The following is an 18,539-nucleotide window of genomic DNA, read 5'->3' as shown; positions in this document are numbered from 1 at the left end:
TGAGGAAGCCAAGTCTCACAAATGTGTCTATTTTTTGTATATAAGATTCATACTGTAAAAGCATCTCATGTAAGATGATTGCAGTTCCTGTTGAATTAAACAAGCTCAGATTCAAAGTGCTATAAATCCTCTAAATATTTAATTAATTGCTAAGTGGTGCTTTTTATAGAGCTATGAAATCTGAATATGAATAATCCAGCGGCACATTTTCTAAACATATTAAGTTGCAATTAAGAACAGTAATGACTAGATGATATATTACTGTTGCATGCTTAGCAGATCCTTTTTCATTATTGAACAAAAGGTCAATATTAATTTAAAGGGAGTTCTAATGGGTTGGCTTTCTTGTAATGCATATTGCTCATTGTTCAAATGTATGTTTAGTGATTTAGTAGAGACTAATGGTTTTATATAAAGGTATTTTCTCACATTTTGCACATTATGATGAATGTAGATCTTAATTACTTCAGCATATCTATGTTTGTATGTATTGATGTCCACAGTATTGTCTTAGTGTGTGCAATGATTCTTCCGTTTTTTGAATGTCAATGCAGAATGCCCACAACAGCATAGGAGAACTGAAGTTCAGTGGGCTTTCTCTGATCCCCAAGCCAATCGCCTCGTTACAACCAGGAGTTCAACAGCAGATGTCAGCGAGCTACCAGCCCGCTGGAGGACAAAGGCCAGCCCTGAAGGTGCCCACTTTGTCACTGGGCTTCTGGCTAATAGGGTCTGCTGCAGCAATGTGAGGAGAAACAGTCTGTGCCGATTTTGACTTCCAAACCTTTGGGTAGACCAGCAAAATTAACACAGTCGAGACCCGAACCTGCACTCTCATGAATGTATGACTCACTCTGTATGCCGTGCAGTCATTCCTTTACCAGATGAGTCAATTTGGAACCCTATTTATTATTACTATTTTTTTAAATGTCAGTTTGTTTTTATGGTAAATACATTATTTAAATTATTAGAAATATAAATGTATCTTCATGTTTTCTCATAACTAAGCACTTCATTCCCCAACCTCTAGCAGACATATACAAACATAAGCAAATGTTAGGCACATTTTTTACAGATACATAGGGGCTTGAAGAATCATCGTTGAGAGGTCTTCATACTATAATTTAACAAGTCATTTTTAAAACCAAACAGCAAACAGGTTAGTGTTGCCTGGTACTGTTGAGTTTAATCTGTGTTACATTCTCCACATGAAACATATCTAGACTACCTGAACTAAAGTAACATAACCTGTGATAAGTAACTTTTAATAAACCTTGATAAATAACTGAAAAGTTAGATGGTCTTCATGTTATTTAAAGACAAGTATATTTAGATAGGTTAGATTGAAGATTTGATAGCATTGGTCTCTGGCTAAGAGAACACCCCTCGGGAAGCATGCAAAGTGTTCTTATAGCCGAAGTATTCTCTAAGACAGAGCTAGTGACCAGACACAATATGAATCAATGAACAAATAAATACATATGTATTACTTGTCATGACGCACATGCATCAGCATATGAAATTAACTGAATAAGCAAAACAAAAGGCATGTGTATGTTAATAAACTATAATAATAAACGGACAAAATAACATTAATAAAGCTAAAGCAAGGCCACCGGGAGCCGGATTCTGTTAAGTTGAGACACTGTTGCTGTCAGAGGTCAGCTAAGGCTCGATGATGGAGGATTGACTCCCAGAAGGGATACGCGGCTGCAAAATTATCAGTCCTTTGCAAGTTAATTAATCATTCCAAGTTAATCTAAATTTTAAAAAAAGCATTTTAAAGGAGAGTAGTAAACCATATCATTTAGCATTACTCCTGGTTATTCAGTGTCAGTCAAGTGGAATTTAGTAAGGTAACAAATTATGCTGTAATCACACTTTCTGTAGTTACTGTTTCATATTTATTTACTCTTAAATTACATGGATCTATATGTTGCAAATTCCTTAATGGGGTATGTTTTACCTTACACTAGGTCACAGTGTAAAATATAATAGTATTATATCATATTTCACTTTCAGGGGTTATAATTCCTGTAATGGGACCTTTGACCCATGAGTGACCATAAAGTGGTCAACTATGGTAAGAAGATGTATGCCTGGGATGGCATTGGTCCTTTCTGTAGCTTATTTTGCACTTTTTAATGTGAACCCTACCTGGAATGTAGTTGGGAATGATTAACTATAGATTTAGTTTGTGTGGCTTTAACATCAGTTTAAAGGCATTGGTATGTGTACTTCAATGATGCTATACAATTTCTCTTAATTAATAAATTGTCACACAAGCGGCTGTATCTTTTTGCTGATGCGTAACCTGATAAAGTAAGTTTCCAAGCAGAACGTTCCCTTAATAGCTAAACGCTCAACAGACTCTTTATTACCGGTATGGTAACTGCAATTCCCATTATAAATCTATAATGGGCTGGAAATTAGTAACTTGATAAGATTGTTTTCCCCATACACAAATGCTTAACAGAGCAAAATGACAGCAAGGGAAATATGACTATGTATCACTTCTTAATTTTCATTAGCACAATGCACCCTGACAGAACAGTTGTAAAAGTACAATTAGAATGCCACTAGAATATACATTTTTGCATGTCTTGATAATTAAAAAATGTGGTTTATTTAAAGTTGGTTCGTGCAGTAAAATCTTTGTCATTATCTCCTGTCAGTTCAGTAAGTCACTTGCTTCCGTGTGTCAGGGTTTCAATGTAAGCCAAAGCGACAGGCAAGCAATCACTTCCACCATATATATATATATATATATATATATATATATATATATATATATATATATATATATATATATATATATATATATATATAAAGTAAGAATGCTTTTAAAAATAGACATGTTAATAGATTATATTTATCAATTAACTAAATGCAAAGTGAGTGAACAGAAGAAAAATCTAAATCAAATCCGTATTTGGTGTGACCACCCTTTGCCTTCAAAACAGCATCAATTCTTCTAGGTACACTTGCACAAAGTCAGTGATTTTGTAGGCATATAGTCAGGTGTATGATTAAACAATTATACCAAACAGGTACTAATGATAATCAATTCAATATGTAGGTTGAATAATAAAACAAGGCCAAGCGACTCAACTATGTACGAAAACACAGGAACTGGGGTGCAGAAAAATGGCAGCAGGTGCTGTGGACTAAAATTTGAAATATTTGGCTGTAGCAGAAGGCAGTTTGTTCACCGAAGGACTGGAGAGTGGTACACGAATGAATGTCTGCAGGCAACAGTGAAGCATGGTGGAGGTTCCTTGCAGGTTTGGGGTTGCATTTCTGCAAATGGAGTTGGGGATTTTGTCAGAATTAATGGTCTCCTCAATGCTGAGAAGTACAGGCAGATACTTATCCATCATGCAATACCAGCAGGGAGGCATCTGATTGGCCCCAAATTTATTCTGCAGCATGACAACAGCCCCAAACATACAGCGAAAGTCATTAAGAACTATCTTCAGCGTAAAGAAGAACAAGGAATTCTGGAAGTGATGGTATGGCCCCCACAGAGCCCTGATCTCAACATCATCGAGTCTGTCTGGGATTACATGAAGAGAGAGAAGCAACTGAGGCTGCCTAAATCCACAGAAGAACTGTGGTTAGTTTTCCAAGATGTTTGGGCCAACCTACCTGCCGAGTTCCTTCAGAAATTGTGTGCAAGTGTACCTAGAAGAATTGATGCTGTTTTGAAGGCAAAGGGTGGTCACACCAAATATTGATTTGATGTAGATTTTTCTTCTGTTCACTCACTTTGCATTTTGTTAATTGATAAATATAAACTATTAACATGTCTATTTTTGAAAGCATTCTTACTTTACAACATTTTTTCACACCTGCCTCAAACTTTCGCACAGTACTGTGTGTGTGTGTGTGTGTGTGTGTGTGTGTGTGTGTGTGTGTGTGTGTGTGTATATATATATATATATATATATATATATATATATATATATATATATATATACATACATACACACACATATATACATTACTTTGTAAGGACACAAAATACCTGACGCTGGTCATGAACTGTGTTTATGGCTTTTATAGGTAAAGTTATCTGGCAATCAAATTTGATAGGTATACAAACATGTTGTATTAAAGTATGGATTCTGTTTGTAATATCACATGTTTACTAAATTGGATTTGACGATCAGAAATATATGTTGAAATGTAATTTTGCCAGAGAAAGAATAAATCTTGGTTATAAATCTCCCTCCCGACCTGTCAGGGCGATGTGTAAAGGGAACAGTGTTTATTGTGTGGTGTTAGGGTTAAACAGTGTTATTGTTCTGGTATGTGTTGAACTGGATGTTACTAATAGAGAGGGAAATGAGAGAGAGAGAGAGAGAATGAATGTTCTGGAAGCAGGCTATAGTTTGCTGTGTTAAACAAAACAAAGTTAAACGTACAACTGTTGTCTTGCAGTTATTGGAAACCGTAATGGATTCGGAGATTTGGCTGCTTTCGACAGGCAAGCAACTTGCACACTTCCCCAGAGGAAAACCAGGTAAATTCGGTCATCTATTGTATGGGAGATGAAGCCAATTATATTCTTAGAGGGTTAAACATTGACGAACAACAATGAAAACATTATGAAAGTGTAAAAGAAGGCTTTGATGGATACTTTATGAAAGATACAGGTTTAATCAGAGAAAACAGGGAGAATCTGAGCCTTTAGATTCATTTGTTACCTCACTGTACGCACTGGCAGAACACTGTAATTACAGACTGCTTCATGATGAGCTCATTCGAGATACATTAGTTGTTGGACTGAAAGACATTCAGTTGTCAGAGAGAATGCAGCTCGACAAGGATTTAACGCTAGCAAAGGTAATAAATATGGCCAGGCAGTTGGAAGAAATTAGGAAACAGCAGTCTAATCTCAGAGGGGAGACAAAAGAAGCAGCACATGAGTCATGCTCTGTTGATGTGATTAAGTTTAAAAAAACATTCAGAAAACCCAAACAGCAGCAGAACAAGTTTACAAAAAAGCCAACACAGTACAAGACTGAACAAAAACAGTGTCAATGATGTGGTAAAATGCCATCGCATTCAAGATTGCAGTGCCCAGCAAATGAAGTGATATGCCATTTGTGTGGAAAAAAGGACATTTTTGCCATTGTTGTCTACTCCTGAAAACAGACTCCATCTTGCTACCACCCAAGTGAGTACAAGATCAGATAGACTATTCAACAAGCCTCAGAGACTGACTCTTTGAAGGTGTTCAAATGTATATTTAGTTGTTTGTATTTCAGCAGCAACGTTAAAAGAAAAATAATAATAAATTGCTGAGATTGCAGAAGATCTTAAGGTATGCGTTGAACTGGATGTTACTAATAGAGGGGGAAATGAGAGAGAGAGAGAATGTCCTGGAAGCAGGCTGTAGTTTGCTGTGTTAAATAAAACGTTAAAAACAAATTAAAAAAAAAAAAAAAAATAAACGTACAACAGTTGTCTTGCAGTTATTGGAAACTGTAATATTAAAACAATATGACGCCCGGGACTGGATAGTTTGGCAATTCATTCTAGGGAAAATGGAGGTCGGCCATCTAGAAAGGAGGCGGAGCCACAATATACAATGTGGCAAAGCGAACTGTTTTTGTTATGGTTGTGAAAGAACCATTGAAGGACCGTAAAATAACTGTGAGTGTTTTGTGTTTGTTTGTTTGTTGTTATAATTGTACTCATTTGTCATTGTTAGATGGCAAACATGATCCAGGAGCTGTTGCGAAAGGCCAGCACCAACCCGGCCAGCTCTGCATTGCTGTTTACTATTAACTGTGCTTCACCACTTGCACGTATAGCACTCACTCTGGACTTGTGATCGGGTTTGTGTTCTGTATATGTTTGTAATGTGTTTATTATTTTGGTACTGAACCCCGTGGTTTTAACTGTGCACTACATATAGTTGTGTATTGAAGTGACTCTTATTTACGGTTGCCAGACAACCAGAAATATAAATAAAAGGATTGTTTGGACCGTGAACTTTGTTGTTCATCATTGTTTGAGCATTGCATCACCTCTACACCTGCACATTGCCACAGTCAACCACAAAGCTGATGAAGATGCCTTTTGTCACATGTTTATATTAATGATGGTTCTTGTACGTATGAATAGGAAATACAATCATTCCCGTTAAATTGAGTTGTGCCACTATATAGCCATGGTATCTACATATATATCTATGAAATTGGCGATTTAAGCAAGGTGCATTCTCCTAGGGGGCCCCCAGTGGCTAACCCATTACGAGCACCATCACTAGTAGTGCAGTGTGAGTCATGTGATTTTAGTTCAGTATATTACCATGTTGCTGATCTTGGCCAGGGAGCCTACAGGGTGGGCTGCATTGGCCTTTCCACTTCCGTAGATTAGGGAGGAAAATAGGCTGCATAGTTTGCCTCACTGTTCAGGTCCAACAAGTTCAAACAGAGACAACTGTGGGGTTCAGTGGTTTGCTAATATTTGCTATTTATGTTTGGCAGGTGAAAAGAGGCCCTCCTGCTCAAGTCTGAATTGAAACACAATAAAAAAAAAAGATTGATGCAAAATGAAGAACACTCATGAAGATTAATTAAATCAGACAAAAAAATTTGGTCAAAAAAGGATGACTCGCAAACTTACACACAACTGTAAAGTGTAAGAACACTAATTTTCTTAAATTAAATTAAATCTCTTTAACTTTAATCTACCAGCCTTTGCGTTTCAAATACATTTAGACTACAGTTGTGGTCGACTGTTGCTGAGGCAGTATCAAATGTTCAATTTATTTTATAGTATATCTAATTTGTATCACCTCTATATTCGTCCAGGGTAACGGGCAATTAAAGGATTAAGAGTTGCTGCCAAGCTGAGGTGTTTAATCAGTACTTTGGCAGATATGGTCTTAAAATAACGGCACATGGAAACACAACTGGACCTCCTTCAAGAAAATCTCTATTTGGATCAAAGTCGACAAGCTCTGCAGGTGTCAGCTTCAAATCACCAGACAGCTGCTGATTTTGCCTCCCTAACTCACGAGAGTGCCAGCGTTAATGCTCTCTGTTGAATCCCCAGTGAAGATCATACAGCCTGTGCTACCCTGACTCACCTTGCACACAACTATTTTTCAAGAAATACATTATCATATCCCCTTATGAGTGGCTCAGAATAAATGTAACCCTATCCTTAATTTTGCTTGATCAGTAAGTTATTGAATATTCTCTGAAGTTAAAGACTTTTAAAAACTGTGTTAAAAAAGGTTTCCAAGAACTAGTCTAAAGTTTTCATTGTTTTGTCTTAAATCAATTCAGCTGGCAAAGGAAAGAATGAAGAATGGGACATGTCCTTCAAGATTGCTGTGTGTAATGGAATTAGTTCTACATGAACAAATACATCTGCTTGGTTTTCCCCCAAATCTAAATTCCTAAACTGTTCTCCATGTGAGTGCATATTGCTTAAAACCATATACTCTTCTCTGGGATTTATGCTAACCATAGCCTGAGGTAAAAGAAGAAAAAAGGGTCACATAACAATGGCGTTCAAACAGCTAGCTCATCATGTAATATTGTTCAGACCAGAGAAAGCAGACTCCGTTGTGTGTGCCCTTGACTTCGCTGTGAAAAGTTCAAGGGATTTTAAAGAAGCTTGCTGTAGGACTGTGTTTCTCAATTCCTGTACTCTTACAAGCTTTTGTTTTGAATGTTGGAGGTTGTCTGCCAGTTCTGCTTTGGGGATTAAACAGAATTTTGTTTCAAACGGTTGTGTAAACTTGATTTATTTTCATAAATTAAGATTTTATTATTATTATTGTAGCAAACCTTGGTTCCCGCAGGCAGGCGCATTACACAGGATGAGGCAATCCACACACAGGCGGAGGACGGGTGCAAACCTGGGACCTCTCGCACTAAAGTATAGCACCGATACCGATGTACAAAGAGTCAGCTCCGTTGCAAGGAGCGTATATTGCGTTTATGTTTTCATGTGTGATTGTCACCTAGCAGCCCTGCTGCTGCCTTTCCCTCTGCACAATACATTATTATTATTATTATTATTATTATTATTATTATTATTATTATTAAGTCTCTACAGCAGGGGTGTGCTGATACTTGTATTTTCCAAGTAATTCAATTGGAAATGTTTAAGTTGTTAGATATCAATTAAATAGCAAAAAACATGTTAATTCATGTTAATCAGCACAAGCATATCCATTTGATATGAAATAATTTTCATTTCACTTTGCCTGATTCCTCAGTAATGCATCATCTCTGCAGGGAATTGTGGGATAGTAGCTCTGGCAAATATTGAACCCAGCGAGTAGCTCTTCAATTGGGTCTAATGAAAGGGAATGTGGGTTTATGGCATAGTGTATAAAAAACTAGATGTTGTATTCAATTTTTTTTTTTTTTTTTTAAAGTGTAGCACTGTAAATAACTAGTAAGTAGCAAAAATTACAAAACAAAAAGGAAAAATGTATTTATTATGTAAAGGGTGCACTCTCTCTCAGGGTACACTTTCACACTGGAGTGGTGTGGACATCAAGTTTGAAGAAGAAAGTTACCCTGACCAGTTGACTGACGAGACTGAAGGAAAATAATTCTATGAATATGTTATCACATTATAATTTATTAGCCATCACATACATATTATTTATTTATTTTTCAAAATTTCTAAATTGCCACTCACCAGTAGTTATCGGGGTGCTGTATAGATGCAGTATAAAATGCTCTTACAGTTTGGGTATAAAAGAAAATACAGAAAACAAATATCAATACATGCTAGATCTTCAAATCTACATTTAAAAACAGCATATATCTCCCAATAACAGAAATTCAATCAAATGCTCTTTGAAAAAGCAACTATGCGTGGGATGAGAATTATATATAATACACACACTCACAGTATTTGCTTTATTTATTTACTATGGTTATTATTCTACTGACATTTGTTTACTGTAGGCTCTGTTGACGATGCAACTCATCTTCAGTCTGTCTCTTTGTTATATTAATAAAGACATAAGTGTGCATGTCTGCGTGAACACACTGCACTGAATTAAGACCCACAAGCATCTACACAATCTCAAAATATCAGATTCCATATCTGAAAAAAAAAAAAGTAAAACAGAAATATACATTCACACCACCAGCTCTTTACAGTAAACAACAAGCTATTCTACTGCAATCAGCACTTTTTTAGTTTGCAGTGGGAAGCAAGGTATTAACACGTGTTAATGACATAAAAGCAATATTCAGTTGACCATGTAAACGCAGAATATGAAAGGAATAAGATAATTCCGTCTGCGTGTATACAGAGCATTCAGAGTGTTCTAGTATTCCAAATACTTAATATTCTGAATATAAACATATAAACGTATTAATTGTTGCTTCTATTGCTTTTGAATAATAAAGTGTTTTTAATGCATAGATCTATTGGTGATTATTACCTGTCTGATATTCAATTGGATGCTAATTGCACCCAGTTTGAAAAATATATCAGTTGTATTTAATAAAGCAATCAGCTTGCAACTACGTACACTTTTGTTTTAATAATCATTCTACTGACAGATTGATATTGCACAAAATAGTTTCAAGGTCAATGATTTCCAAGTTAACTAAGTTAATGTTGCAGTCACAATTCATACAAGCTAATTACATGGTCTTGAGGTATGAGCAATATTGTACAGCAGTAAGCAGTTTTTACAGCTCTTCATTTATTTATTTATATTATTTCCTTGTTTATATAACTAAAGTAAAGGGGATTATGGTGTTCATGTATGTAAATTGTATCTTCACAGGGCTGGCCATTTTTATACATATGCTTGGCTCCTTTTGTGGATATCACATATTTAAAAGGCTGGTTCGTTTATTCTAAAATGGATGTCTTTTTGTAAACGTGAATATTTTTGGAAAGATAGGACTTCTTTTTTTTTGTTTTTTATTTAGGGGAGTTTTCTATAAAAATTTGTTATGCGTATTGTAGTATAAATCATAGTCCAAATACCTTTTCCAACAATTTGTTGTCCAGTTTCACAATAATAATAATAATAATAATAATAATAATAATAATAATAATAATCTGTTCACTCGTCTTTCTGTAAGTATGGCCTCTGCACCATAATGAGTATTTATTTTAAACCAGACTTATTTACTTTTTAGTTTCACTTATTTAACACATATTTATCATTTACAAAGTTATTCATTAATCCAACTTTAGTTTTGATCACAAAACACTTTGCATTATTTACGTTATTTGTTTACCTCTGAATGGATGTGTAACCGCAATTCTCTTAGAAGATTGAAGCTTTTGCTGTTCCTGAATATTAGTGATTGCTTGGTGAATGAAATGCACATGATCTTTGACCTTGTGTCTCTTGTGCGTGTTGGTCTCCTTCAAGCTTATCAACAGGGCAATAAATCCCTCTGAGGAACTCTGCGACTACAGTTTGAGGTCCCTTAATGCAGGTGGGGTGAAAAAGTTGTAAGGTGGACACCGCTTAAGGATGTAAATCTGGAAAGTGCAACAAAACTTTGTCCATAGAAGGAAAGGGAGTTACCAAGATCCATTATCCATCATAACTGTTTTTAAACACTGGCATTTGTGAATGATCATTGCATGTTCTGTCCATGATTTCAAACTTTGTGCATAAACGTTCAAAGGTATGGGTGACTCCATTATTAAATTTGATGGTTATGGTTTTGACCAAATACTTGTGTTTTCCAGATAGTAGGAAACATCTTGAAGCTTCCCTATTGCCCCATTGATGAGACCAGTGGCAATGTCAATGTTCTTGTGAAGCACCAGTTTGCAGCCCATTTTGACTCATATGGTAGATTTCAGTACAGCTGTACGACTGCAGTCAGCATTATAGGCATTAATTTTTGCCAGCACATTTCACTGGAAGTTACAAGGGCAGTCCACAGTCCATAAGATGATGTCCTTTCCAAGCATACGATGAAGCATGGCAGTCTGGATCTGATTGAGCTTGCATCTTTGCCATCTAAGTCTTTCATGTGTTTGATAATTTGTTTTTTGTAGCTAGAAATATCTTCTCTTTCCATAGGTATCAAGCACAAAGTCAACAATCTGCAGTCAACTTGGTTGGTGGCTTCGAGTCGGGCACGGTTAAGGAGGTTACCAAAAGTTGTGTCCTGTTTCTGGCGCATGTTAGTGTGGGATCATACACAAACAAATTCCACAGATCCACAGATCTCATGGAGCCAGTCAGTTTGTGCAATTCCTCTTGAGTAACTGGCACATAAGGTGGATTCTGATGCACAGGTGGAAGCTGTAGCAAATCCCCCAGAAGAAAAATGTTGATTTTTCAAAAGCAACCATAATGTTAGCAGTCTGGAAAATCTCACACAGACAAAGATGGATGTACAATAAGATGACATTGGAAATCATGGACACCTCACCAGTAATGATGAGGGTCACATCTTGCATGTCTGTACGAAGGCACTGCAGTTCCTTGTCAGAGAGATTATGATAAACTGGTGTTTTTCCATGTTCCACTGGAAGCATTAGTAGTCTGTGAATGGTAATCACATAGATATTGTAAACTCCAGTGGGTGCTGTGATTGGCACTTCTTTTCCCAGGCTTTGTTTCACCCATGCTGTGACAGTTTGAATAAGAAAAGTCTTCCCTGTGCCTCCCTGTGCTTTTATTTTTTATGTACCCCAAGGGAAACATTTTAGGCTTCTCTGTCACCACATCATGCCATGCAATGAAATCATAGAAGCTCATGTCTTGCAGAGTCTCCGGACGTTTTGGGTAGTATGAGTCAGTCCAGGAAGGAAAGTAGATGTTGGTTGAGTTAGGATTTACTTTTGCTAGGATGTCAATGTGTTCCTTGGACTTCAGCTGGTGGCTAGAAACCTTTGATACATCAATCCACTTGATGGTTGTCTGTGGATCTGTGCCATAGAGAGGTAAGCCTAGGAGATTGTCTGCTGCTTCAAGTGCACCACATTCTCTGTTGGACAAGCTGCAGAGTGCAACATTTCACAGTCTGCTGGCCAGAGACTTGTTTGAGTTGATGTCATTCATGATGCCAAGAGCAAAACTCTTCTCAGGTTTTGAAAGGTATTTTGTAATGTAGTGGTTGAGGGCTGTAGATTGTTCACCAATGAACTGAATATCCATATTGCCTTCCCAAGCTAGAATAATGGCTGGATCGTAGTCATTGGTTCTGACTTCTGCACTACTCCGTGGTAGATCATAAAATCTGCAGTGAGGTTTGAATGCTTTCCGGCTAGCAATGGCCTCAGCCACATCTCGGATTACCACCACGGGTTTGTTCTTTTCTGGGAAATCCAAAGCGACAAACTATCACCACCTTGTTTTTGATTTTATTGGATCTTAGACAGTACTTGTTGCATTTATGTTGCTACCATTTCAAGACATGGTCTCTGAGCACAAGTGCTATCAGGTCATTTGGAATGTTACAGGTTACATGTTGATTAATCTACTGTGCAATTTGTGAGTTGGGAGAAACTCCAATAAGTGGTGTATCTTCCACCCAAAGAAGCATGTGCTGCATTCCACGATCCTGGTACTCTCTGCGCCAAAAGTAACGTGTAACTTTCCCCAGAGGGCCATTTTGGGTTGTGATAAAATGCAGAATTGCAAGAAACTTGTTGTGTATGAACTGAGATGCACTGACAGGATCTCATGTGACAAGTTCACTGACAGGCATGATTGCAAACCCTGGTCCATTCATCTCTTCTATGTATTGTCCCAGGTCAGTCCAGGTCCTCTGTTAATCTGGCAAAGATTGGCCTGATTCTGCAAGTGAAAGATGTATTGCTGATTCATTCTAAATTGCGTGTGGCATGACTGAAGCTGAGCTTGACAAACTCTGTTGGATTCAAACGGGGCGTCCGTTTAGCTTGCATTCCATGAATTCCATGAGTGTATAAGTCTGGGAAACACAGTAGGTCTAGTTTTCTCCCAATCTTCGAGCGCGTCATCCTATATGTGAAGCATTTGGTAAAGATCAGTAGCTGCACCTTTCTTTCTTTCACTGTGTATGGGATGTATTATGTAATTGTGGTAAATGACAGCCTCTTCATCCGGTTGAACCTTACTTACCAAATGTTCTTTGGGGTGAAGTTGTTCTTTGGTTGTTTCCTCCACAGTGATTTCATCATCATCTTCTTCATTGTCAGAATGACATTGAAATGCTTTAAAGTTGTGATTGGTAAGTAAGTTGGCAAGATGTCTTTTTAGAAAGGATTGATTTCCTTCAACTTCCGTAAAGCATTATACACTTTATTGACATCCACAATGTCTTCCCAAACAGTTTTGGACTTTGTTGGTACACTGCATACTTCCAAGTCAGATGTTTTGGGGGGGGGGGGGGGGGGGGGGGGGGGGGGGGGGCTTGCTCAGTGTTTCCTGAAGATCTGGCTGTTTGTGAATAAATGGCATGTAATTTTCCTGTTGTTAAGCTTGTTTGTTTAGCTGTTGGTCCCAATGATGTTGTTCATGCTGTTGTTGGGGTGTGGCCTGTGGCTCATTGTGATGCTGATTTTGTTGGTTTATGTTACAGACAGTTGCACAACAGTATTCTTCAATGGCCGGATTTTGTTCTGAATATTTTACAAATCCAACAAAACAATCTCGACATTGCAGGTCATGGTTTTTATCAAGAATATTTTTCTTGGGGCCAAATGAGAGTGTATTGATTCCTTTGGGGCCATGACTAATTAAAACAAATATATTACCACTAAGATATACACTGTATAGGCCTGTTCTCAAAACAGCATGGCTAAATATTTAAACATACTTTTTATATAGGTATACAAATGTCAATTGCTGTGGATAAAAGCATCAGCCAAATAGACATTTTTCTGGCTTGCTATTTATTAATTTATTTATACATTTATAATATAAACATTCACTTCTACAAATATTTATTTCTAAATATATGTATTTCTCTATGCATTTTTTTATATTTATTTCTACCTAATAAATTATTACTTTATTTATTTTTATAAACAAGGAACTACAATTTATCAGAGATCAGAGACAAGGAAGCTACATGGCACTATTTTGTACAGTTCCATTCTATGGTATCTACCAAACAGGAAACTGGATATTTTCAAACAGGAAAAGAGCATTTCTAGAATCAAGCAGCTCTTTCAGGTTTTCAGCAAAAGTTGGTCAGGCATGGATGTAAGCTTAAAAAATTGACACATTTCAACAAGGGCATAGTGGCGCAGAGGGCTAAGAACGTGTGCTCTTCAAATCCAAACGACGGTATTTTTTTAATTTATTTTTATTTTTTGTGTGCAATATGTGCTGTTTTAAAACATAAATAAATTATTTAATATAAACGGTGTGGATATCAAGCTGCTTGCATTCCCTGATTTATTTGACGTTGACCAACATGTGGAACCACATGATTGGTAGATGTCCAGTTATTTAGCTTTTCTGTTTGAAAAGTCGCTACACACTCTTAAAAAAATAAAAAGTAAGAAGAAGAAGAAGAAGAATCTTACCTTAATTTGATGCTTATAACTCATTGTGTGTAAGAGGTATTTGCATTTTTTTTCATCACATTTGATTTTTAGTACTGGTACAGATGGTAATTCTAAATGATTTAGTTTTGCCGCTGTAACATGGTGAAAACAGCAAAACTCTTCGAGCTGTATAGAGTTCGGTAGTTTCCAACAAGTTTTTCTAACTTGTACGAGGAACTACCTTTCCTCTCTTTATATATATATATACACACACACACACACACACACACACACAGTGATCCCTCGCTGTAAGACTCTCGGTTATAACACACCTCAGACATAACTCTTCCACAGAATGTTCCCCAATTCCCTATACTAGTGATACACGCAATATTTCTACAGTAAATACAGTACCGGTATTGTTCAAACTATAAAACTTCTCAGTGTAACTTTTGTTTCTGTCTATAAGAGACATCTTATTTCAGCATTTGTTTTCTTACTACATAAACACTAGGCGTTGGTATTACGTGGTTGTCTTTCCTAATGTATTTACTTTTTTGCTGCGAAAGGAGCTGTGGCTTTCTCTGGCAGATGAGACTTTTCAGCTTCACTTCAGCCCAGCTCTGGCAGCTGAACCTGGGGAGAGCCCATTCCCTTTTCCCCTTTCCCAACCTGCTCTCCTTCTCGCACTTGGTTTGCTTTTTTTTGTAATCATACCTCTGACGGAGGTCAGTATTGCCTGCCAAAAGATTTAGAGGTCAGATGTTAACAACATAAGAAACAGGTCCAATGTTGTGTTGTTTCATGTATAACAACTGTTGGTTAACACCAACCAAGCCTGGTGGTGGTTTAATTAAAATGATAGGGTATTGTAAACGGTTTCTGTTTGTTAAATTACTTATTAAAGATGCATTACTTATTATTATTTATGCATCAAGGCCATTTAATTAAAATCAAAAAGTGTAATTTTGCTTAGATTAATATACAAAGCTTTACATTAACCACAGACAAAATGTTAATAACTATCCATTAGTTTATTAGTTTTTTTTTAAAATTTTTAAAGCACCAATAAATCCTGCTGTGTGTTTTAAAAAAAAGTAACCCACCACATACACACACATTTTCTGGTTAATGAACAAAAATGAAGCTCACATTTTGACTGTGCACAGATTGTGGGACATGTATCAAGCACATGTATTAAGTCCATAGCGTTGAGTTTATGCTGCCCTTAAAATTGACATGTATGTATCATGGCACTTTTGGCAAATTAAGATTGTGTTGGCACAGCAAAAATATGCTTCACCGTGCAGTCCGCCCTGCCGCTCATTAGCCATGCATTTTAAGGCGTGTCAAGCCTTAATTACATGCATTGGCAAATTGTAGGTGGAGCTCATTTGTAAATGAAGTCTGTGATATTAAAATGAAATTCATGAAGCTGCAGAACAGCTGCGCCAGCCCTAAAAGGGTCCACAAATAAGACTGATTTCAAATTTGTCTTATTTGGACGCAAAGAAAAAGTCAGAAAGCAGCTGTTAGGAAAGAGCATTATGGCAGCAGTCATAACGTATTTCTTACAATTGAGAGTGCAGGCTCTTAACCTTCCTGAACAACCCAGGAACAGAGGGAGAGTATTTAGGGTCTGCATTACCCTTTTTGATCTCTCTGAGGATTCAATTATAGCTCAATACCGGCTGTTTCATTATGCACAGTTGTTTGAATTCATCATATAATAAACTTGGTTCATTAAGTTAACCTTTTCATTATGTATATTTAGTTTTACCTGTGGTATAATATAAGGTCAAGACACTTAGACAGTACAGGTAATTTCTGTCTCTTCAGATGAGCTACCCGGCTTTAGTGAGTTAAAACCTGTATATTTTATTTAAAACTGGTCAGACCATTTTGAACTGGCATGTCTGCCTCTCTAACTGACCTTCCTATTGTTAAATTGAAGTAGTCTATTTGGATGGGAAGAGTTATTTTTCAGATTCATCTGTTAATCTGTGTTACCAGTAGCCCATTTTGAGCACCGGCGGAGTGCATTTAAGCATTTAAATGTGGCAGCTTTTACACTCCATCAATTTAGCACTGTGTCAGTCAATCTTGGTACATGTCCCCCATTGTGTTTTATTTGTAACAACTGCACATGAATTAAAAGACAATAAAGAACACATCTAATTAGAACAAGGAAGACTGCCGAGATAGTAACCAACAGCAGTGGTTCTCAAACTGTTGGTCCAAATGGGGTTGTGAATACTTGTGCAATTAAAAAAAAATAAAAACTATATTGGCATTTTTTGCTCCAAATGAGTCCTCATTTTCTCTCCCTGCCTTTGTCTGAACATTCTGAACTGGCTGTTGCATGTCAACCAATCAGCACTTCTGTATCGGTCTTGCATGTCAGCCAATCAGTGGAGCACACTTCTGTAGTGTTAACTCGACTATATTTGCTGTGAAGGGAGTTCATAAAGTTTTACTGTATTGTAGCGTTGGGTGATATCTGTGCTGCACAAGTTAGTTTGGAGATTGGCAGGAGCTTCTGTCTGATTTTGAAAACGATAAAGAAAGTGTAGTGTACGAGAATGTTTTGTTTACCCTTTTTATTTTATTGTGTGTTCCGGTGAATACCTCATTTTATTTTCTATCTCTCCCTACCCAGTATCTGTCCAAAGCACATGGTGGTTTTATGGCTCTGGAGCAGGGAGCAAAGATCGGAGTCCGAGAGGGGCGAGAAGAAGGAGAAGGAGGGTAGATTAGCAGGGGTTGCAGAGAGTGATGGGGAGTGAGGACAAGGGGTGGGTCAGGAAGGAGGAAAGGTATTGAAGAGTTTGCGGATGTCTAAGACTTCGTAGGAGAAGGAGGCAGAGTCATCAGCTGAAGATAATAAGGTAAGGAGGGAGAAGGTAGAGATGCAGAGGATAAGACCGAGGGGGAAAGATAACAGAGGTTTCAATGGAAGGTGACAGAGGGGGTCAGAGGAGTAGGAAGGGATGGAAGCGACAGAGGAGATAAAATAGTGATCAGAGATATTGAGAGGAGTGAACGAGAGGGTTTGGGAAAGCAGTACCTTGTAAAGATGAGGTCCAGTTGATGGTCCACTGTGTGTGTGGGGGTTATGGTGGGGGGTGTGGTGGGGGGGTGGTGAGAAGGGACAGAAGGCGAAGGAGTGAAAAAGGGGAAGAAATCCAGCAGAGTGGTTAGGGTGGAGATGTGTTAGATGAGTTTGCAGCGGCAGGGAGAAAGAAGCCAGAGGACAGGAACAAGAGGAGAGGATTACAGGGATATTAAAGTTAGTCATGGTAGGGAGTGGTAGAGGAAAGGAAGTAGAAATGCTATGGGAGATGGTGGTGCTGAGAGGGAGGTGAAAACAGACAAGTGCAGAAGTAGCGAGAGCATTAACCCTTTGCGGCCCTATGTCGAACCATATTCGACATTACAATTTTTCCTTTCCGGTCCCATCATCAAAAAGGTGTCATACACTGGCCCCTGGTTGATTTTTCTCCAGAAAATACTGAGAAAAGCTTTCAATGGCCGAGATTGACCAGCATTACAGTCCAGGATTCAGCATCTGTGTTGTGGTTCAGAACCAACCTGAAATTGTTTTGTCTAGTTTTCTGTGAAATGCATCCATTTTATAATATACTAACAGTGGAATGAAAGCTTGTATAAAATGTATAACCTGTGTGTGGTTGTTTTTTGTGTAATTATTGTATTTGTTTAAAGCAAGGATATTTAGTTTAAATCCCTGCATTGAGTCAGGTTCCCCTATAATAGGTAAACAAGTCAATCATGTGAGAGAGGGGCCTAAATAGTTAGTCTGACCTAATTGTGGAGGAATTATAAAAACTTGAGAGTGGTCAAGTCAAATTGTTTAATTAACTGCCAATTTGACTTGACCACATAAAAGGAGGAGCTGGGAGAGAGCTCCACAACTAAGCGCAAACTCATTTGCATCTCAGAAATACAAGCCAGGGCAGGAGGCTGTGCTCTGGGTGTCAATACGCTGTGATAGCTTTGGTGTTTGCTTGTTTTGCATAATTGTTTTCTTATATTTGTAATTGTAAATAAAAGAGTGCTACAAA

This window comes from Polyodon spathula, chromosome 11, assembly GCF_017654505.1.
Source record: "Polyodon spathula isolate WHYD16114869_AA chromosome 11, ASM1765450v1, whole genome shotgun sequence".
NCBI classification, from domain to species: domain Eukaryota; kingdom Metazoa; phylum Chordata; class Actinopteri; order Acipenseriformes; family Polyodontidae; genus Polyodon; species Polyodon spathula.
Note: the sequence above shows the minus strand (reverse complement) of the source record.